General features: G+C 41.7%; 1 long non-coding RNA gene across 3 annotated transcripts in view; it reads left to right on the top strand.

Annotated features, from left to right (window-relative positions):
• LOC138915083 (uncharacterized) overlaps window positions 1-24,009 on the top strand; it is a 73,555-nt gene that overhangs the window by 10,488 nt on the left and 39,058 nt on the right. For 2 of the 3 annotated variants that reach the window (XR_011439615.1, XR_011439614.1), the window contains exons 5-7: window positions 6,333-14,669; window positions 17,819-17,913; window positions 18,057-18,262. This is a non-coding gene — a long non-coding RNA (uncharacterized lncRNA). Of the gene's footprint in view, window positions 1-6,332; window positions 14,670-17,818; window positions 17,914-18,056; window positions 18,263-20,109; window positions 20,198-24,009 lie in introns of those variants that run through there. The other variant, XR_011439616.1, reaches the window with a different exon arrangement.

Below are 24,009 nucleotides of genomic sequence, written 5' to 3'. Positions count from 1 at the left end.
ATTCTAGTGTTGGTAACAAATTTATCTACATTGTTAATTCATCTGAAAGCTCCTATTCTTGAAAATGTCCCATGTGGGGGTAAAGAAGTTCCATGTAAAGGTTTAGTCCATTTTTGTTGACAATCTCTTGAGTGTATGTTAAAAACCTGGATAACAGGATAATGTTAATGGAGATTGGGGGGAGGGACAGTGATGAATGAGTTTGGTTGACTTTCAGCAGTAGTAAGGTCAAAATGAAAGCATTATAAAAGAAGAGTAGAGATTTAGGTCAGGGCTTTCTATGAAAAAATAGTAAAAACCATAAGCAGATGGAAAAAGTTTAAGTGACACAGTATGGCAGATTCCACTGATGAGTTTAATAGGCAGCCATTTTAGTGGCAGAGAGAGTAGACTGAAAAGTGAGGAGAAGTTTGGAAAATTCAAGGGACAAGAACCAGAAAAGCAAGGGGTCCCATCCTGCCCTGAGGATTCTTTTGTTCTGAAGTGTGTTAGCCCAGCTGAGTGAAGACCTGGGGAGGATGTTGTAGATCCTCTAAAAGGGGCATCCATCAGCTGCAGGAAGATGTGCCATCTCTCCCCAAAGCTCATTAGCAGATTGGAAGTGGGATGCTGCATTACTCTGATTAGCATTAATTTTATAATTCTAGGCAGAGAACTTTCCTCCACATGAGTCAGCCTTCACACAAAAACACAGACTCACATGGTGTAGATAAAACACAAGTAACCTTACTGCTGCTTCCCATCTTCCAAGGACCCAGTGGGAAGGAAAATGTGGTTCCCTAGCAAAGAGGGGAGTTAAGGGCTGGAGTTTTCTAGCTCTCCAAGCTGGGTGCAGGTCCCACAAATCGGGGAGAAGTGCAATGCCATCTTTCTGGCAGATCAAGACTTTGGGAAAACTGGGTCCTTCTGATCTGGTTAGGGAAGACGCAGTACTTCCAACAGCCACTGCAGCAGGGCAACGACAGCATTACAAGTGAGATGAGGAACGTTACCTCAGAGCCTCCCAGGGAGGGAGCATTTAGGCCCCTACCGTTTATTGGGATAACTGGTTCCTGGCCCTTTGGAAAATACCCAGTCATCCCAGGGCTAGACTTCTCAGGAAAAGTAACTTGCCAGTCCCTTTAAAATTTGCAACTAAAACCTATCTACACTTTTATTTGTTACATATATTGTTGGGGCTTCATTTCAAACTGCTATATTACAAAACTGTTTCAGATAACTTTAAACCCATGGCAGTGACTTTCAAGTTCTTTTGATGGCAACTCACAAAATAAATCTATAAATTATTTTTTATCATAAATCAGTATATACGCACACACACCAAAAGAATATAAAAATTTTATGAAACTGTTGTTACCTTTTTACGTATAATACACTCTAATATTATCTATTCCATTTTGTTTCATTGTTTTTTAAGTGCTTGTCACAACCTCTAGAATTATTTCATAATCCACTAGTGGGTCAGGACCTGCAGTTTGAAAAACACTATTTTAAAATTATTGGCTCCAGGTACCCTAGCCGGTAGTCTGGTATCCAGATTTTTTAAAGGCTTATTAAAATGCATCATCAAAAAGCAATATTTGCTAAAGGACACTCAGTTTCTATTAAGAGCACTGTCTTGGGGATTCCAACCATAAGTTACCAGATAAATAACCAGCTTTCCTTTGCAGAACTGAGATGTGAGCTCAACACCAAGTAAAAATGACATAAAATCAGAACAAAGTTGGAAAAGGAGGACCACCTCCAAATGCAATGTGTGGTGCTTCTGGGAAACATGCAGCAGCCTAGAGTGAGGTGAGGGGGACAAAACAGAAAAAAACATTAATGGAGAAAAATCAAGCTCGTAACTGCTGTCTCCAGGCTTCACAAGGTGCACTTGTACTTCCAACCCTAAGAGACAGAGTGATGTTCAGCATGACTCCATAATCCTGTGGCCTTGAGAACCTCAGCAGACATCAGTTAAGTCATTTAAGGATAACTGCAAATTAAATTAGTTCATCCTAATTATGCAAAAATGATAAATTCAAATAAGCAAGGTAATTCAATTCTGAATTAAAAATTTTTTAATCACTTGACATCTCAAATCAAAGCAAATGGGTAATGTTACCAATTATATCAATTCGACTCTATATTTCAATACATAAACATATGATGAACAATTAAAATTCTTATGTGATATGCATTTAACTTGTTAACATTTATGCTACAGTAGGGAACCACACTCGAGAAACAGAGTCATGTCCTTGAAAACCAAAGAAGGTTATCACAAAAGAGTCTTTGTAAGAATCCAGCAACAGAATGAGTCCCCAAAATCTATTAAGTAAACTATCCCACAGGAAAAGTGAGGCAGATCACACTAGTAAAGGCAAGACTATAGAAGCTTATGAAATAGTTATCAAGGGAAATATTTGATACATAATAAAAATATTTAGTTTTAGGAAGCAGTATGATAGGCTCTGATATGGTTGCACTTATGAGTACAGGACTTTCATAGGAAGGAAAGAAATGGAAATTCACTGAATGTCTGTGTTTTGTCATGCATCACTAAATACCTTCGATTACATTATAGCATTGGAAACTAGGAAGCAGAAATGTTAAATAACTTGTTGTAGGCCACACCGTAATAAATGACAGAACTAGGACTTAAACTCCATCTTCTAATTACACATCCATTATTCTTGTCACATCAATACCACTTTATCCTGAACTAGTACTCAAAATATGATAGTGCTTAAAATATTTGCTTAAGCATTTCTTAGGATTTCTGATCAAGGTGGATTCAAATTCCAATTTCAAGGCTAATGAATAAGAAAGTGACCTTTATTTTTTTTTTTTTAGCTTCATGGAATCTGTTTTTTAATAATGATAAAATAAAACAATACTTAGTATACAATTATTATTGTAGAACTGAAATATATTTTAGTGTCCTGATCCGCTCGGCATTCATCTTCCCCTCCGCTAATACATGCTGACTGTCATCGGCTGCCTCTGCACTCCTGGTTCATATGAACCAGCCCCTGGCACACTGGGTGAGCACATGCCCCAGGCTGACCAATGGGAGTGCCACACCTCCACATCCCCAGAGACACACCCCCACACCACAGGGTGGGTGCTTGACCCTAGCCAGGCCAGCAAGAGCCCAGCCCAGAACCAAGAAAGTGACCTTTAAAAGGAAAAAAATACGTAAAAAATATACATGCATTCCGGGTGGCATTATGAATCTTCAAACTTTCGATATTCTTTGTGTCTCGTGTAAGGATGAAAAGAGTTATCTATTGCTGTATAACAAACCACAACAAAGTGGAGTAGCTTGAAACAGTAACTTATTCTTGTCTCTTATTGTTCTGTGGATTGGCTGGGATTCGCTGGGCAGTTCTTGCTTGGGGTCTCCTAGGAAGTACAGTCAGATGTCTGCTTGGGCTGAAATCCTCTTTGCCTCTGTTGTGCTGGATGTCAAGATGGTTCATTTCTGTGTTTGCTGAGGATGCTGGCTGTTATCTTATTCGGGGCTGCCAACTGGAGGGCCTGCATGTGGCCTCTTCATGTGACTTGGGCATCTCTCAAAGTGGTGGCTGGGTTCCAAAAGAAAGCATCCCGAGAGGAAATATTCCAAAAGACCAGGCTTCTTACAGCCTAGCCTCAGAAGTCCCAGAAAGTCACCTCCACAGCATCCTATTGGTTGAGCCAGTCACTGAGACCTAGGGGGAGGGATGTAGATTCCATCTTTTGATATGAGAAGCAGCAGGCAATAAGGGAGGGAGGGAGACTGCCCATCTCACCTTAGTCTTTAGCCTCCCATCTGGCATCTCTACTTTACCCAACTGAGTTAGAAGGGGAAATAGATGATACAACTACAATAACACAAATTATTGTGTGGTGTTTTCTCTATCTCTTTGGCACTCTCTCTTTCTCTGGAAACACAGCACTTCTTGAATGAATGGATAAATGAGTCTCTCCCTTTTCCTCTCTACTCCTTTTTTGCCTCCTCACCTTTCTTTTCTTCTTTTTAACTGCAGATGAAAGGTTAAAAAAAATGTTTTAAGCAGCAACATACTCTAATTAGTAAATCTTATAGTTAGTTTCTACTCAGATCTCCCATTTGATGTCTACCTGCCTAATTCAGTCATCGTCCTATCAGGGAAGGTGATAAGAATGCAAGCAAAGGAGAGAAGAGAGGGAAAAATAGGAAAGCAAAAGTAGATTATCAAGGGAAGAAGGAAAATATAAAGGGGAAGGGAAATAAATCAGGAGCACTGAACACCGTTAAGCCCAAATGGCTGAAAAGACAAAGGGAAAGAAGCAATTTTTTCCCTTATGATGCTGCATCCATCCTTCCTTCCTTTCCAATCCATGGCCGCCATCGCCAGCCTAGTCTAACCTTATTTCTTAATGCCTGAATTTTTGCTATATCATCTTACCTAATCTCCCTGCCTAGTTTTTACCCCTTAGAAATCATCAAAAATGGGGCCAGCCAGGTGGTGTAGTGGTTAAGATTGTGTGCTCCTCTTTGGCGGCCTGCGGTTTGTAGGTTCCCATTCTGGCACAGACCTATACACTGCTTATCAGGCCATGCTGTGGCAGGCAAGCCACGGATGAAATGGAGGAAGATGGGCACGGATGTTAGCTCAGGGCCAATCTTCCTCCAAGAAAAGAGAAAGAAATAAAATAAAATAGATCATCAAAAACACGCCTTTCCTCATGGTGCTCTCATTTACAAAAAAAAGAAAAGAGAACACTAAATGACTTCTGAAGGATTAAGTCCAATATAAACATTTTAAGAATTTTCATAATCTGACCTAACTTTCCTTGCCACTCTTGTTTCTCAAGTCTCCCATACGTGAAACTCTTTACTCAGCCAGAGCACTCTACTCAATGTATCCAAATACACAGAAAAATGAGACTAGATCTCACTACTACATCATGAAAAATACAAAACCTGAATCAAGGAAAATAACAGACAACAAAAATATTACATTACAGAAAGCAGTGTGGTGACATTATAAGCTTATAATTATAGCGGTTATGGTCCAGCTCACTTCTCACGAATACAGCTTTCTCCTTTTGTCTTCTGTCCTTTGCTCTAAGGATCCTATCACCAGGAGCATTCCCTGCCGCTCTCTGCCTTCCTAAATCCTGTCTCATCAGGACCCACAACATTAACTGACTAATTTAGAAGAAGTGTGATTAACAGAATTATTCTGGACCTGAAGTCCCTTGTTAACACTACAGCATCAGATTTGATTCTCGATGGACACCAAGTCACTCAAATTCCATCTCAGTTTTTACTCTGTAGATTTGTTCAGTATACGGTTGATTAAAGGACCATTCACCCCAGTTTGGTAGATAATTCAACCAGCCTCCAATCCAAAGTTTGTACAACTTTGATTTGTAGTAATTACAAACAGTAATTACAGAAACAGTTAAAACATTCATTGCTAATATTTTAACTCTTTGGGAACCTGATATAAATGCAGTTTTTAAAAAACAGGATATTTGAAGATAGTAACGTACACTGTGATTAACAAGATTTTGTGGTGAGAGTAGTTTATTGTCAGGTATAATTAAAGCTGTAGATGCTATTCTGAAAGTACAGACTTTAGGGGGCAAGGGAAGAGAGTTTTTGAAGCAAAGTACAAATTAGGAATAATTACAATGATGGTTATGGAATGTCAACATCCATTTCATCATGATGAGCTCAGTCTCCTTCAAAATTCACTTGAGTCCGGGAAAGCATTAGTGTAAGACAAAAGGCAGCTTTGGGAAAAATACCTTTGAAGTATTAAGGAGTAGAGTGATTGGCAGTCAGCAAACATAAAAATGGACAAAAGAGTAAATGTCTTGATCACCTACGGAAAGTGTACACTTCAAGTATCTTATTAAAAAACCAGTGTTCTTTTTCATGTCCAATGTTGAATGCACCTGCAATTGTTGTTTTTTAATCTATTTTGATCCCCAAACTGGATATAACTAAATGTTTTATGGGAGTTTATAAAGGTGATGAAATTATAAAGAAAAGTAAGTGAAAGATTATCAGACAGGAGAGTGGAGGCTTCTGGGGTGATATCAACATTGTATGATTTGACATGAGTGGTGGGTCTGTGGGTGCTCACTTCATTCTCCTTGTTTATGGTTTATGCGTGTCGCTGTTTACAAAGCAGTTATGTAGAAAATCCGCTGACACTAATACCTTCGACAGTTCATTAGCCCAAGGGTGTCTGTTATGCTTTAACCAGGGCTTTGCTGACGTTCCCTTTTGCCCACATGAAGCCAGTTGTGCATTAAGAGATGACACAAACATCTCTTGAAACAAGAGATTTCTTCTTGTTTTCTAGAAGAAATAGCGAAGCTGGTCTAGCGCTTGGTGATATTTCCAAACAGTCCTTTTGTGAATGGCCATGAGAAGATGTCCTTCTTCAGCCAAGGATGAAGCCTTATACTTTGTATTATTTAAAGTACCTGATGCCATGCTACACAACTAGTGTGTGTGCATCCATTCATCTGACAGATATTTATTGTGACAAATAAAAATGGCAAGCATTAGGATATATTGGAGTATATAAGGAAGCCATTTGGTATAAAACTAATTCGGCCTGATTCTTTTTTTCAAAAGGGCCTGACTGTGGCTATTGAGCACGCATTGCATATCTACTTAGACATTTCCTATGGCCAGAACAAAGGCCCTTGAGATAAAGGTGCAACTTTCCCCCACATTAGCATTTCCTTAGGGATAAGCATTTTTCCTTAGGCTAGGAATTGATTGCTGCACTCACCTCCCAGCTCACCTGTGACCACCCAGCTGGAGACAACAGACTGCCACCCTGCTGTGTTCACCGAGACAGCAGACCTACCTGCTATTTCCATCAATCGCTGTGCCGACAGAGCAGTCTCGCGACTATTGTAAAAGGGACATTTCAATCCTATGTGAAACATTCTCTTTGAGGGTATATAACCACCCTTATACCCCGACTTCTTTGGAGTGCTCTGTTCCTTTGTGGAAAGACTCTCCCGGGTTATAATCCTCAGATTTAAGCTCAGAATAAACTCACCCAAATTTTCATTTATAGATTGGATATGGATTATTTTCGTCGACAGTTCTTGGCGTAGTTGCGGCAGGATTTCAGAGACACCCACCGGAGGCCACCTGGAATCTACACTGAACCGGCATTCGGTACCAATAAGGGCCCATTGAGCCCTCCGGATCACTGCATTCTTCAGGTGACCTTGGTGAGTTCTCCTGAAACCCGGACCTCCTTATTTTAAGTCGATGGTCCAAGAGTTTATATGAGCTGGGTAAGGTCTTAAGACTAGAGGTTTTGAGGGGTACCGGTACAGTTCCTAGGTGGAGAAAAACCTAGAGAGAATTCCTAAGCCTCAGGGGCTTAGAGGAGCTTGGAGTGAGCTGGGTTGGTTGTCCATTTAATTTGGCTTTGAATTGGAAAGAATTGTATTTATAAAGTCTGAACAAACTGCTTGATAGAGAAATGAGAGACTGAATGTCTTCAGCTCCGAAGAAAAGGGACACTTGCTCCTCCCGGCCTTTACCAAAAGGCGCCCTTAGGTGACTAAGGACCTCAGCGGGAGTGTCAGAGGATCAATCCTCGGACATGCAGCGGTCCCATAGGGAACTCCACTCTCATTCACGGTAATTAATTACAGGCTCGTCCGGGGACGCGCACATAAGGGCTGGTCACCTGCGCTCCGAGCTCCCACGGCAGTATTAGGCGGCCGGAGGGAAAAACCGAGGCACGTAAGAGAGTGTTTACGACCTTTCTATGGGGAGTAACACTCACAAGCAGCACACTTCTGACCCACTACACTGTCCTTAGAAGTTGTTCAGACTTTATCAAAAAAAAAAAACAGACAAGCAAAAAGAAAATGGGAAAACCGTGCTTTTTAAAGCCGGCCAGCTCCCGGATGGACGACCTCCCAATGGAACTCCAGCTGGTTTGCTGTATGGAAACAATGCTTGCAAGTATCTAACAAAATGGGAAGGATTAACTAAGAATGACTTAAGTGGCCAAAGTGGGGAACGTTCGATATCTCAAAGCTACTCTATTTGTGCGCACAAGTAGAAAGAGCCGGCTCTAAAACTAAAGCAAAAGAATGTGAAGCTTATTATGATTGGCATTTAGAGGCTTCAAAACGTAATAATGATAAAGTGAATTCTTTACAGGAGACTAACCGTAAATTGGCAGAGACTGTATCTGAATTTAAAAAGGATAAGAAGCCACAAACTGTCCCACCCCGTTTATCCCTTCCATCTCCTCTGCAGCTGCCTTTGGAATCTCAGAGCCCATCTCCTTCTTTTCTAAAGAGCTCTATTCCTTCTATTAAAGTAAGCGCTTACAAAAAGTTTTTCTGAATAGAACTAACCCAAATGTCTTCATCTCTCTTAGAGTTACAATGGCCATTTTCGTCTCCTTTTTAGCTTTGCAACCGGGAAACAAATCTTTAAGGAGTAAAAGGCTCCACCCCTGGGAGCCCCAACTTTGGGTTTCTGGGCCTGATCACCCCAGCAACCCTAAGTGGGGTGCCCTCTCTTGACAGTTGACTCATTGAGTATTTTAGTCACCTACTGAGTCAGTTATAAGGGTAGGAGACCTGTGATTTATTCTGTGAACTGTCCTGGGGTTGTGTGCCCAGCATGGGAACCGTTGTGTGACTCTTATCTTGATAACCCTCTGGAAGAGGCCATGAGGGCGAGGTTTGATCTCATCTCTTCTTTTCTTTGTCTGTTTTGCTCATCATCTCTTCTGTTGTCACCAAGTCGAGGTTAAGTTCAGGCTGGACCTGACCAGAACCTGGACCTCCTGTAAATCGAAAACTTGGGTTTGTCTGTGCCTTTGTGATGCAGTTGGACAGGTAGATCAACTTGGAATGTAATTTGAGTTAAAACCCAGTTTCTGAGAAATCAAGAGTTTTGGCATAAAGTAAGTGCTTACATAAATTCTAAATGTAGTAGAAATTAACCCAGTATCTTTCAAGGTTAACGTCTTGTGAATTAACCTTTGGTAAATGAAAGCTTGTTTAAGTTTGTTGGTTTGATTGAAAATAGTCTTGTTGTCAGAGTTGTCGGTATTTGCATAACGATGCAGGCATGCAGCCTGGGTTTACTAGTCAAATAAGTTCATGTTGTCTGTTAGAAATTCGTCAGCAAAATAATAGCTTTAAATGAGGACCAGTTTTGTCTCATGTCTCATGAGGTTTTCATAGGTAATCTGAACATAAGTGTTGGAAACAAACGGTTTAAATAGATAAAAGTGGGTACAATAACTGTTTTATGGTCTGTATACTTGGAAAAGAAAACACCTTTGAAATTCTTTTTGGTTTTGCCAAGTCAAGTTAAATGATAAAAATCTGAGTATCTGGGTAATTTTTGGATTGGATAGAACAAACGTTGCTAAACATCTAAGTTTATCTGCTTTTGGTTTTTATTGCAGAGATGCTAAAGTCTATGGGTCTTTTACTGTAAAGTGATGTGTTCCTAGAAATTATGAAGTGTTTAGAATGCTGATATAAAAGACAATTTGTAATTGCTTACCTTTTAGTGTTTACTAGGGTCTGTTAATGGTTAAAAGTTCTAATTAACATATGTAATTAAAGCCATTGGAAATTAATAAGGAAAACAGCTCTGCATTCAAGGAAAGTTAAAATGTAAGTTTTCAGTAAAAAGGGTATAAAGAATGGAAATATTTTTGTTTGGTTGGTTAAGAAAGATAAATTTGTCCTAATGTACTAGAAGAGAAGAAAGAAAGCATGGGACAAATTCTGAAGGCAAAAAGAAAGTTGTAGAAGGTTTGTGAAGGAGAAATTCTGAAAGGAGTTTTATGCCTGGTCAAGTAGACTGAGATTAAAGTAAATCCAATTAAGTAAATGAGTTTTAATGTTAAAAAAAAACACAAAACTGCTAACAGAGATTAAGATCAAGAACCGGTTATACAGGACTGAATGAACTGAGGATGATTATAATTTTTACGACTTTTGTTTGAAATATTGTTTTTGATGTGTTGTTTTGTTTTCTCAGATTTAAGGAAATCTTTTCTCTTATGCTAACCATGTCTTATAGCAATCAGTGAAATTATACCTTTGTGAGCAAAACTGAAACATTTGTCTTTTTCTCCCTACCTGATCCCTCCAGAATTTGGAAACTCTTTGTGAGTATGGCTATTTCTTGGCAATATAGTTATTTGCATAAGTTCAATAAGAATCTGTTCTCCTTGTAACAGTACACATTTGTTATCTTACCAAAACTTTGACTGGAATGTCATGTTTGAGAGAAAGACACAGACTCAGATATGACAATACTGCCTTTGAGGAATAAGGTTGACTTTCTGGAAATAAAGCCACTTGGAAATATGGGCCTGGTACCTTGCTTTACAGAGAGAGATTCCAGCAATCTTACCTGGTAAGTAAGGAAGATTGCTTATCTGGCAGGTGCAATGAACCTCGAAATATTCTGGGGAATCTCAAGAAAGGAGAGAAGTCACCCAAATCTAAGGTATTGCAGGCAAGGCCTCATGGCACAAATCCTTGGCTTGACTTTTCTGGCCTCAAGAAGTCTTTAAAGTTCAATCTGAGATTCCTCATGAAAAATTCCAGCAAAGCAGATTTAAGAACCTATATGATCAATTGCTATTCTTGCTGCACTTATGTAAATAATTGGGCCAAGTTTCTTGAAACTAAACTTATTTTGGCAAACCAATTAGTCTTAACTTGACTATCTTTGGTAAAAATGAGGGTGATTTTAGAAAGAAGAATTGTTTCAGTGAAAAATTATAATACGCATTTGTGGATATTAGATCCTAGTTCTGTTAATTGTCTTTGAGGCTTTTTCTACCTGTGAAGTGAACTGCATCCTGAATTCTTCTACTGAAATATCTGGTTACAAACCTCCAAACTAATGTTTTCAATTTTTCCCTCATTTTCATTTGGAATCATTGAGAATTGATCATGCTCTTTTTCCTGAAACCTTGCAAACTGAAGCTGAACAACTTGATAGAAACTTAAGAGAGATTCCTATCTGTTGCTGTGTAAGCTGTAAGCCACTCAAAAGATACCTGAGTGCCCGATGACATCATCAGACATTTCAAGCTGCAAAAAGATGCTTTGACTCTGACATCTAGAAGTCTTCTTGACTGCCTGCCCCTGGATGCAGGAACTAATTTATAATTTGCTCCAACCATTAACCTTGTTACCTTCCAACATCACAAGGGAGAGAAGACCACGACTGCATTCTATTGTTTAATTTGGTTTACAAATGAGTCTTACTTAAGTGTAGGTGAGGATGTTACACTGTCTAGCCTCAAGAATGCCTGCTACTTTCTGTTAACTCTGCTAACCCAGTAAAAGATTTCCTTCTACAGGCTCAAGAAATTACCACAGAACAAGAGAAACAGATGTGGCAGTCAAAAGGGGGAATTTTTGACACCCCCTCTCAGATGTGGTTCGGGCCCAATAAGAAACCCACTCACAAGGCCACTTTCCCTTCCTAAGGGACCCTTTGAGGTATGACAATTGGACTTTGTCCAAATGCCACCATCTCAAGGATAAACATATCTTGTAATGATCTGTATGTTCTCACATTGTTTTGAGGCCTTTCCTTGCAGAAGAGCGATGGCTTTAGGTAAATTATTATCGAAAAGAATAAATTCCTGTTTGAGGAATTCCTCCTGAGTTACACAGTGACTGGGGGAACTCAAATCTATTTGTAATGTTTGGCCAATATTGCAGCATTTCTACTGTGCCCACCATCCTCAATCCTCAGTATTGGTAAAAGGAACTAATGGCACAACCAATAGTTAATTGGCAAGCTTTCAGAAACATTTACTCTCTCACGGCCAAAAGCTCTTCTGCTAGTGCTCTTTAATCTTAGATCTATACTTTTTGTAAACATCGGCTGTCTCCTTTTAAATAATACAACAGCCTATGCAATTAAATGAAGAAATATATGAACCAGCTTTGCTTAAGGGATGTATTACATTGTTTTCATGGTCTTATTGTGGTGCTTAAAAGAAATGAAAGATTTGTAGCTGATTCTTTCACAGAGAAGTCCCAGAACTTAAGGATCATGGACTGTAACCTGAAGAATTTATGTATTGAAAGAGACATCAAATAAGACTGTTTGCAGCCCTGTCGAAAAGGACCAAACCAGGAGGAGAAGAAGACGACATCTGTTGTAGACAGCTGTCCCAAGACTCCGGACCAGGCCTGTATTCCCAACCTTATATCTCCTCATTTAAACCTTTGTTATGCTTAAACTGTATACCTATTTTATAATCGTTTGGAATCCTATCATACTTAAAGTGATTAATTTGGAACAGACTGGTCTTGAAGGCCAGGAATTTATCGAGTGACTCCTAATGGAACTCAATGGTTATGTGGAACAAATCTTTGGCCTTGGCTACTGCCTGGATGGCTAAAACATTGCACCCCGAGTTTCCTTTAAAAGCAGGGAAGGAGTCAGGCTGAGTTAAAACCTGTCGCCAATCTCCCTCTCTTTAAGGCCGGATGGGCTTGTCAGTGCTCCACTGGTATGGCTATATTTGCAGCCATATTTGCTCCTTTGGACCTAAAAGATGTCATTATTACATATGGAAGATCTGACTAAATTTACTCAAGAAGCCCTTAACAATAGTCAAGCAGGAATAGTCTCATTAAATACTGAAATGCCTTTAATGAGAAGGGCTGTCATTCAAAACAGAATGGCTTTAGATATTCTTACTGCATCCCAAGGTGGTACATAGACAATCATTCAGACTGAATGCTGTGCTTTTATACGTCATGAATCTTCCAATGTGTCATCTCTGAAGAAGCAAGTGGATGCCTTATGTGATCCGACACCCAGTCTTGAGTTGTTTGGTTAGCTCCCTTCCGGTATCAGTTCCCTTTTCCAATCCAGATTGGAATTCTTATTTCTACTACTTCTTGGAATCCTTGTACTGGTCATAATATTCAAACTAATTGTTGTTTTCTTTTCTCAGTGTTGTAAGAGTAGCATACAAACTAAAGTAATGATTGCTCGACGGCTTTAGATGGTTGATCTGTCTTATAACCCTGGACAAATTTCCTTTTCTGCTAGAGACTATGACTAAGAATGCATTTCAGACTAATCCTTTCAAAAATGCTGTTATTATCGTTACTGTACTTGTTCTATAATCATATACAATGTAAATGCAAGGTGTCATAGAAAAGCGCATATACAATGTTTGTGCAACAATCTAAATTAATTACATAACATATGAAATGCTTCCTCTGTTAATAAATATACTTCCATGCTTGTCCACTATTTCCCCCCAACGTGGACGACTAGGCAAATAAATAAGATAAAAGCCTAGCACCGAGGGACATGATGGACCCAGGGCAGGCAGCAACCACCCTGGCGCCGAGGGACAATATTTTGATCATCAATGCTTTCTATCGAAAGATTAGAGATCAAAAGGGGGAAATGACAAATAAAAATGGCAAGCATTAGGATATATTGGAGTATATGAGGAAGCCATTTGGTATAAAACTAATTCGGCCTGATTCTTTTTTTCAAAAGGGCCTGACTGTGGCTATTGAGCACGCATTGCATATCTACTTAGACATTTCCTATGGCCAGAACAAAGGCCCTTGAGATAAAGGTGCAACTTTCCCCCACATTAGCATTTCCTTAGGGATAAGCATTTTTCCTTAGGCTAGGAATTGATTGCTGCACTCACCTCCCAGCTCACCTGTGACCACCCAGCTGGAGACAACAGACTGCCACCCTGCTGTGTTCACCGAGACAGCAGACCTACCTGCTATTTCCATCAATCGCTGTGCCGACAGAGCAGTCTCGCGACTATTGTAAAAGGGACATTTCAATCCTATGTGAAACATCCTCTTTGAGGGTATATAACCACCCTTATACCCCGACTTCTTTGGAGTGCTCTGTTCCTTTGTGGAAAGACTCTCCCGGGTTATAATCCTCAGATTTAAGCTCAGAATAAACTCACCCAAATTTTCATTTATAGATTGGATATGGATTATTTTCGTCGACAGTTCACTCACCTACCAGCTGACTCCCTGGGAAGCCAGAGCAGTTTGCCAACTAATATGGTTAATTGGGATTTGATAAGTGCTATGAAGACACCAGAGATTCAGCAGTTTCTCCCAGCTATCGAACTTATTTTGGCTAATGGATATCACTCCCACTCCCATTTCAATCTTACAAAGGGATGCTAGAAGAGGATTGACCAGTCAGAAGGTGGAAACTTAATAAAAATTGAAAGTCAGAGACGGGAGGGAATGAAAGCAGCAGAGGAAGAAGGAGGCAGAGACTGGACGGCCAGCAAGGCCTCAGTGCCCTGCACAGTTTAAGCTGAGCCGGGTATTCTTCCTGTTTCCTTGCTTGATCTTTGCTTGATCCTCCCTCTTGCCGACGCCCTCACCTGGAGGAGTCAAGCCCAGCACAGATGCCACTGAGACAGGTCAAAGCCAGGGAAAGGTCCTGGGATCAAAACTTGGCTAAGTATGATCCAAACTTCCAAGCAGTCAGAAGTAGAAAGAGCCAGAAGATAAACCTAACCCATTTTTGAAGGGGTGCCAAAGGTGAAAAGCAGGAAAACCAAAATTACTCATCAAGTCTAAAGGGGGAGCACAGAGCCAGAAGCTGAGAGGAGAAGAGGAGTCAAGCAAGTCAGTGCCAGGTAAAAACAGAAATAGAGAGTTGAAAAAAAAAACAAAGCAAAGCGAAATGAAGGGTCCAAGACAATAATTGGGAGCATTCCTTGGGGTTTGATAATGGATTTTATGGGTTAGCTTAAGTTAAAAGCAAAAGATGTGAGCGGGTACCTTCCTTCCTTCTGACATTATCTCCCACCTTATCAACAGTCCATTGTTACCAAGGCATTAACAACACTTACCAAACAAAGTCTAGAAGCCCTTTGGGCAGTCTTGCTAAGAACCATTTTAGTCTAGACTGATTTGGCCTTGAGGATGACCACATCTCCTCAGGACAGTTCTCCCTGGATTCCTCCATTGGCTATTTTGGGAAATGACGCACTTGGACAAATGGTCTACCTAAATGAATGGTTCAGGTCTGAGCAGCATGAGACACTGGCAGATAGGAATGCCTCCCTTAGCAGCAGGAAATTCAGCGCTTACCACGTCCCATGCGGCGTGCTCTCCCAGAATACTTTAAATATGATATCCCAGTGTATTTAACATTTTAAAATTACTCCATTTGGTTAAAATCAATTAGATCTTTTTGAGGATCTTGGTCTTTCTCCAGCCCAGTTTAAACCATAATTTCCTGAAGACTAGGATTATCTCGCCGTGTTCTTTTTCACGTCCCCGTCGTTTCTAGTCAAGCCTCAAAACGTGAAGTCTGCACTGTGGGTTCATAGCACCTCAGAGATCATCTCGATTCTCCCCATCCCACGGTGGGAAATTGACCTCAGTGAACGTGGAGTAGAGTGTTTAGTATCAGCCTTAAAATAAGTGTTTTCTTTTTTATTGTCTTTTCTTCCTGTCTGCTTTTCAGAGTAGAAGCAACAGTAATTTAAACTTTTCTGCTATGTGACCTACACTCCACAGGTACCTTATAATAGCTGAGCCAGGGCTTAACAAAGGAATTGGGTGTGTGTGGTATTTGTGTGAGCATGTGCTTGGGTGTGTGTGGTATTTGTGTGAGCATGTGCTTGTGTGTGTGTGTGTGTGTGTGTGTGCGTCACAATCTGATTGCCGATGTGGGATGGGAGATGGGAAAGAATGTTTAGGCACTTGTGTATTTATATCAAAGAGATGGTAGGACCCACAAAAAAGAATTCATTTTTTGTGATGTTAATGTTATATTTTGGGGGGAGGTTTTGGGGGAGGAAGATTTGCTTCTAAGGGGTGGACTCATATCTCTGTGTGGGGAGGCTCAGTTATAACGACAACTGAAGTCTCTCCTGGTGTTGGGATAGTTCATTCTCGTAGGGAGAAATGCAATGCTCATCCCTCCTCCCTCACACCCCCCCCCCACCACTTCCTTGGTGCCCTTCCAAGGTAGGGCCCTTGGTGCTGGCTGCTCATTCCTCCCCCAGGGGTGGCTTTCCAAGGCCAAGAGGGCCAGAGAGGGCTGCTCCCAGAGATGCTTCTGTTCTGGCTCCTTCTCACTCCCCTTCCTGTCTGCTGGGGCTTTTGGTGGCAGCACCTAGTCCTGACGGGGTTAGAGTACCACCCTGGAGCGGATGGTGTGTGCACCAGCAAGCATCCAGTCAATTCATGAGTTATCCTCTGTGTGAGCTGGGCTGTGATGTGCTGTTATCTTCCTGCTCCCATTTTACACTTCACACACCAGCTTTCTCTCCAGACAGTTGTTTGATCACTAACTACTTCGAATATCATGACCATAGGCTCATTTAATTTTTCTGTTTTAAAGGATGGTGCTGGTGTGCACAGGGAGCAGCCACGTCAATTTACACATTTGCCAAGGTATCCGATTGTGAGCTGCCTATCAAGGTGCTGACTTTAATAAAAGCTTATTACCGTGAGCATTATTTAGCATTTATGTGGCTCCTCACAATTGTTTACCCATTATTTCTCAGCGCTCCCCTGTCCAGGTGATGATCAGTGTTAGCAACCCGCATTGTAGAGGCAATAAATCCGGGGTCCTGGAGAGGTTTTAGTAATATCCCCAAAAGGACACAAAGTGAATAACCACAGAACAGTGACTTTCCTGGAACCCCTTGAAACTGGCCTGGACCCCTCTCCCTCTAGCATACTTGGCGAGTTCACTCATTCCATCCTCTGGTTTGCAGACCTGCACAGGGTGGGCTCTTCTCGCAGATTGCAGCTCAGATACCCTGAGGCCTTCCCTGGCTACCTTATCTACAACAGCATCCCCTCCCCAAGGCTCTATCACATTCTTGTGTTTATGGACTCCACAGAGCTTAGTGCCACCTGAAGTTATCTTGTTTATGTGAAGTTGTGTGTCTTTGTGTTTGTTGTCTGTCTGTACCATTCAGGAAGGTCATCACTATGAAAATAGCAGTCTTGCCTGGGTTGTTCATTGCTATGTCTATCCTCTTTGTTGAAAGCAACTGTCATTACAGTAGGCACTCAATAATGCTTGTTGAGAGAATGACAAAGACAGACCCTGTAAATACTGTTACTCACACATCATTTTCTTTGCCTTTTCATCTCTTTCTGGATTTTCTGGCCATAGTCACACATACAGTCAGTTATTCTCAATTACGCTGGAGCTAATGATCCAGGCTGTGGATGGCCCAGGTCCTTGGCTTCCTTCCTTCTCTGGCTTCCTCTCCTCTGGAGATTCCTCCAGATCTTTCGGTCTTTTCTGGCCTTAGTTGAGAGGGGTCGAGAGGAGAGTAGGGCAATGAAAGTCCTATTAGACAATTTTGCAAGTTCTAATAGCTTTTGACAGGTACAAAGTTGAAATTATTGATCTTAAGATTTATTTTTTACCTTATTTGTGGATTCAAAAAAATGCATCTGTTTTATATATGCAGTACAGTGAAAAGTGCTTTGAAGAAGTTAAAAGCACTGTATAAATGTAAGAGAGAATTACGTATGCATGTAGTCCCATTAACCTTGGTAATTGAGACTTGGTTGTAGATTTAAAATATAATTAGTTTTGATAGAACAGTAGCTCACACTTTTCTAATGGGTAGAGCCAGACAAGGCTTAGAAAATGTGCCTTTGGTAGATTTTATTTTTGAGCCATCAAATCAAGACAAAGCTTACAATCCCTTCAGAGGCTAAAAGGGTGGCAGTAGTGGTGATTTCTCATCAACAAGTCAGAATAGGCAAATGGTCTTAAATGATTGAATTTTCTTGCTTCAAATTTCAGGACAATGAGAATACAGTTTCCTCCGAAAAAATCTTAGGCTGATCTTGGAAGAAAGACCCCCTGGATCATCTAAAAATAAAGTTTTCTATTTAAAGGTTGGTTTTAATGTTCATTATAGCCCTATGTGCTACCATAAAATGGTTTGCCTTTTTGTTTTAAACATAAGGAATCAATGTAATGCCTTATACCTGATAACCTGTGCTGTTGTATTTGGTCCTCCCTACAACTCTGTCCATAGATATTATTGTTGCCACTTTATAGATGAAAAAACGGAAGCAAAACCATTAAGCGCCTTCCCCAAGGTCTTAAAAGAAGTCACCAAGAAGGTGGTGTGGCTCAAGTCTCCTGACTCCAGTTTACTATTCCCCACAATAATGTTGGAAAACCACATTGGAACGGGAAGACTCATTCCAAGTACTGCTGTCACACCAGCAAGCTTCAAAGGTCAGGCAGATATTTTACTTTACGGTTAAATTGGCCACATTTGCTCAGTGTGTACTATATCCTAGGCCCTGTGCTTTGCCCTGGGAGGATTCAGAGAAAGTAAAAGACGGATTAGACTTTCCTGGCTCTTACAAGCTGGTGGTAATGGGAGACACATGCATACAAACGTGTAAGGGCAAGGGGGACAGTGCACTAAGAGAGATACACAGCTCTGTGGGAGCCGGGAAAGAGCAGTCTCTGAACACGTTCCAGGAAAGGGGTCACCTTCCATGCCAAGATGAACTTTGCATGAATAAAGATTTAAGTGAGGACAGATTGAGAAGAGTGAAGAGGGGAATGGGGTGTCGACCAAATTTCATCCACCTGCAATTTTACCTACTCAAATTTTATCTACCATGGCAAGAAGTTAGTGTCTAATATTTTAAAATTACTTTTAAATACAAGTATTTGCATATTAGTTATATAAATAGAGGTAAACACCAGAACAACTATGATAGAAATGGCTCAAGTGGTTTCCATGGCGAATGGAACTAGGGGCATAGGAAGGATTGGGGTTGTGAGGTGGGGGAGGGCCTGCCGTGGTTCTTTATAAAGCCTTCAGTACTATTTGGTTTTAAAGGCACAGGTATGGATTCCTTAGATAAATATTAATTTTTAAGTGAGCCTTAAAGAATGAGTAAGGTTTCTACAAGGAGAGGGAGGAGGTGGGTATTTATAGCAGAGGACCCAACATTAACAGAGAGAGGTGGCAGGAGAGCAGAGGGAAGAGCAGGTAACCCATTAGGATGACTGTGGAACACACCTCCCTGCGTGGGGACACCTGAGCTGGTGCTTGATTGCAGAAGGCCTTGGATAGAAGGGCGCGCACAGACATGCACACACACACACACTCATGTGTTTGTCGGCAGGGAAGCAATAAAGGGTATTGGGCAAAGGTGTGATATGCTCAGAACTGAGCTTTACGTACAGCAGTGGTTCTCACCTTGGAGATTACCTTGCTTGTTAAAATTGCTGGGCCCCACATCAAAGTTTCTTCTTGAGTAGGTCCAGAGTGAGGCCCGAGAATCTGCATTTCTAACAAGTTCCCAGGCAATGCTAATGCTGCTGGTCTGGGAACCACAATTTGAGAAGCAATAATAGAGTAATCTGGCAACAAGGAGAAGTCGAGACTAGAGTAGTGGGAGAATGAAGGTCAAGGGACTGTTCCACTAGGACAGAGCAGAAGGAATGGGGCCCTGATGGGGAGTGATGGTGAGAAAGTCCAGAACAGCAATCAAGAGAAGAGACTAACTGCTTCAAAGGATAGAGGACCATTGGGCCATGTTCTGTGTCACACCAAATCACAAATCACTGTTAAATCTCCAGTGCTTGGGCCAAGTATGCCAAGAAGCACCTGAAATTCATTTTTTTTTTTAAAGATTTTATTTTTTCCTTTTTCTCCCCAAAGCCCCCCGGCACATAGTTGTGTATTCTTCGTTGTGGGTTCCTCTAGTTGTGGCATGTGGGACGCTGCCTCAGCGTGGTCTGACGAGCAGTGCCATGTCCGCGCCCAGGATTCGAACCGTCGAAACACTGGGCCGCCTGCAGTGGAGCGCGCGAACTTAACCACTCGGCCACGGGGCCAGCCCCTGAAATTCATTTTTAAAGCAGCAATCCTGTCTAGAAATTAAGCTGTGAGTTTTACCTTACTTTCCCTTTCTTCCCCATCTCTAACCTCATTCTAGTGCAATTTAGGTTACAAAAGCATCTTCCAGGGAGAGCATTCATATCTGCACGTGGTCAGAAAGTGTATCTGTCTGTATATATAAAATAGTATTAAAGCTGGTTTCCTTATTATTTCATTTTAGAACATCCCTGTAGCTAAATGGTGTTCAAAGTAAACATGGAGAACAGAAAGCATCCATCTGTACCTAGTGAGGCAAAAAATGACTGAATTCCCATACCATATAAATACCCCATGAAAACACAGAGGAATCCTTGATCCACCCAGCATTCACTGAGTATCTGCCTCGTGGCAAGCACTGCGGATGTGCTTGGATACAAAGACAAATAAAACGTGGGCTCCACTCCCAGCAGTTCAACATCTAGCAGTCTTTGTCCCATGCTCTTAAATCTTGCTAAGGATTGGGTTTTGTTTGTAATAGAAATTCTAAAGCAGGGACAGAAGAAGTTATCTTTTCTAAATTGCCCACCTCTGTTGTCTAACTATTCCACTGAGGAAAACACTTGGTCCTGGGTTACTTCGCTGAGCTGATATGTTTTGCTGACACACAGAGTCTGGGCAGCATCCAGCCCCCCGTTTACTCCCTGGTCTTTAAGTCTAGTAAGTATTTTATCATTTACACCTTTCGATGTCCAAAGAGAGTGCCGCTCGGGGTTTAAAACATGTAATTTCCTTTACTACCTCCCCAAATAACGGGGTCATTTCAGGACCAGGACAGTTTGGCACTGGGACGTGTTTCCCAGAAGTACTAATAGTTCGAGAGAGGAGCAAGTGTCTTCACATCTGCAGGTCTGGGTGCCGAACTTTCTACTGTCTGTGAGAATCATGTCCCAGTGAAAATGTAGAAGTGAACCAACCCTCAAAGGGATAAGGTGACAGGGAGTGGTGTTTACTTGAATCAGAGAGTAACTGAAAATGACTTCTGCAGCTGGAATAAAACAAAGGGTTGAAGGTCAACTTCCTCTTTGATTTTGGCTAGTCAGCAGTTCAAGCAGCCTTTTCAAATGTTTCGTGTCTGCTGACTTGTTCAACTCTATAAAAGACCCCACATCTTGCACCAACCTGTACCTCTTGGGCACTGGAGCGAAACAAAAGGAAAAATGTTCCGTCTTATTAGAATTAATGAAGTCATGCCACTCACATCCGTCCACGTTACTCCACTTTGGCCACCACCATTGTGGTCCATGCTGACATCATTTCTCTCGTAGATTACTGCAGTGGCCTTCTCACTGGTCTCTCACATCCTCTTTACCCCATCCAAAGCATTCTTCACATTAAATCACTGTAATTCATTAATTCACAGTATTAATTCACAGTAATCTTTTGGAAACTCAAATAATACAACTAAAATCTGAATACCCTACACATATAAATATATCCTAACTTAAAAATTTCCCCTGGCTCCCCATTGCTCCAAAGACTTAACTAGTTGATTTGGCCCAGAGAACTCTGCTTAATCTGTGCCTCCCACGCTTTTCCCTCTTCTTGTTGCATCACATTCCTCCCTCCTCACTCTCTCTGCTCTCATCACCCAGATTCCTCTGCGTGGAACACTTCTCCCTCCCTGCTTTGCCAAGTTGTCTCCTACTCACCTTTTACCTCTTAAGCCTTATCAGCTCCTGAGGGATGAGTGAGGAAGACCCTCTTCTCCTTGGTTAGGCCAAATCCCCATGTTTTAAGCTCCCTTGGCACCGACAACCAGCTCATGAACCCTTCATAGAATGTAACATGGGACATTTACACAATCTTGTATGATTAATTTCTGCCTGATCTCCCCTCTAGACTGTAAGATCCATGAAGGCAGAGACTCTACCTTTTTGCTTACCATTGTATTCCAGAGCCTGGCATAGTGTCTGGCACATGTTAGGTACTAAATAAATTCATTCTGAAGGAAGGAAGAATGCATGAGTGGTAAATTGATACTTCTAAAATAATAAACAGGAAGCCTAGCATTTTAAATGAGTGATAATAATGGGTAGCACATATTAAACTTCTAGTGTTAGGTAAACACTGTTCAAAACTCTTTACTCAGTCATTCCAGTTCCGAGGACCAACCCTATCAGTACACATCAGTATCTGCACATAATAGATGAGATCTGAGACTCAGGCTACTTGTGCAAGGCCAGGCAGCCAGTGTAAGGTGAAGCCTTAACAGTTGTCAATATTGTTACTCTATTTATTACTATTCTCACCTTGGTGGAGTTCCTAAGAGTGCCATCGTCAAAGGGGGTGGTGTTGGGCAGGCACAGCCCTGCCCCCAGGCCTCTGAGCACCTTCTAAGGCTGGGCCTGGAGTGAGAGTTTGGGGGCTCAGGGGCTGTGAGGGCCTGCCCACCACAATGGAAATGGCAGATGGAGGAAAGGATCCTTCAGGCTGGGCAGTGGGGAAGGTCACTCAGGCATCCAGAAACCTTCCTCAGAACCTGTCTTTGAATTAAATCTCAACTCATATCTTCCAGAAGCCTGAGGTGAGATGTCTGGCCATGTTGCTGGTGCCGTCGCCCTCAAGAAGCCAAACAGGCTCTCAGAGTCTCTCAGGCCCTGCCCCCGGACGTGGCCCTCCCCAGAGCATGCTGGGCAGGACCTCCCCATAGATCCCTCCCATTGCCAATGTATTCCTCCAGAGGATTCTGAGCTCTGCTTGGTGTTTCCAGCTGTGATGAGGTAAATGTAGTCTTGGTCCTCTGGAAAAGTAGATAATTAAGGCAGATAGTCCACACATGTGAAAGTGTTGTGACTTGGAAAGGGTGGGCAGATCCCAGGTTGGGAGGATTAAGGAAAGCATTGAGGGAAACCTTTCAGTATGGTGGGAGGGAAGGAGGAAAGATGACATGGAGGACCTCATTTTGGTTTTGGTTTTGTTTTGTTTTGAAGTTTTTATGAAGAAAAGTTCCCATCTGATGACTTCTCTGTTTCCCTCTGGTGGTCCAGCACATATGATCAATGAGCGAGGAGTGTGGACAAGGTGTAGGAAAGTGGAATTGTTTTGACAACTTAGGCAAGCGAGTTGACTGAGAAAACAATCACAGAAGCTCCCCCGAGACAGGGCCTCTGTTTGTTGCCTCCACTGGGTGTCCCAAGTGCTTGGAAGAGCGTCTGGCACATGGTAACACAGGAGGAATGACTGGATTCTGAGGCAGTGGTGGAGCTGAGCAACAGATGTAGAACAGAAGTTTATGGGGCACAAACACACTTGTGTGATTTTATCCAAGAGGAAGCAGGCCCTTATTTGAAGGCAGTTCTAAAAAAGGCAGAGTTGGATTTTGCTAGACAGGACGAATGAAAGAAGGGGGTAGGCTGTTTAGAGCAGAGCAGTATATTTAGGTTTAGGATTAAGTGATGCCCCATGAAGTTTTCCTTGGAGAGGGAGGAAATGAAGACAAATGTTGTCAGGTGAGCAGGGGAAAGTATAGAGTGGCTTGTAGTTCCTGAATAGGTTGAGGCATTAGCATGCTGAGGGCAGAAGCTGAGAGGATAAAGGGTGGAATGTCAGACTGTATTTTTTCAGAACACACAAATGTTGCTGGTGATAAGTTCTAGGATATGGCCATAACTGAACTGGAATGAAGGTAAAGGACTCTAAGATGAGAAGGAGCAGACAGTGAGAGATCAGATCATTGGATGGTCTATCCGCATGGATGTTGGGGCCTCTGATTGATTCCTTCCACTTTGAGTTCCTTTCCTGTCCTCCACAGAATTGGCATTTCCTCTAACTCTAACCTTCAGTCCATGGCATGACTCTGGACAAGAAGGCAGAAATGGGGTGGTGAGAGAGAGGGCTGAAGCAGACATCCGTTTTGTTTTTGTTTTTATTTTGACACTCAGCATTCACTCACCTTCTAAAAATAGTCCTTCTTTTGCCCTCTGGGGATCTAACCCCGTTGTCAGTTTCAGTCCATGTCAAGTGGAGTTGTTTATCACTAACGCTCTTACTTTAAAGGAGGGCATTGAAGTCAGGCTTGGCCAAAAAGATTGGTCCATGCTTTTGGCAACAGTGATTGGTCACGGATGGGCATGTGACCCAA

This window comes from Equus caballus, chromosome 6 (assembly GCF_041296265.1).
Source record: "Equus caballus isolate H_3958 breed thoroughbred chromosome 6, TB-T2T, whole genome shotgun sequence".
Classification (NCBI taxonomy): domain Eukaryota; kingdom Metazoa; phylum Chordata; class Mammalia; order Perissodactyla; family Equidae; genus Equus; species Equus caballus.
The sequence above is the reverse complement of the archived record's forward strand: the minus strand, read 5'-3'. Positions and strand labels throughout refer to the sequence as shown.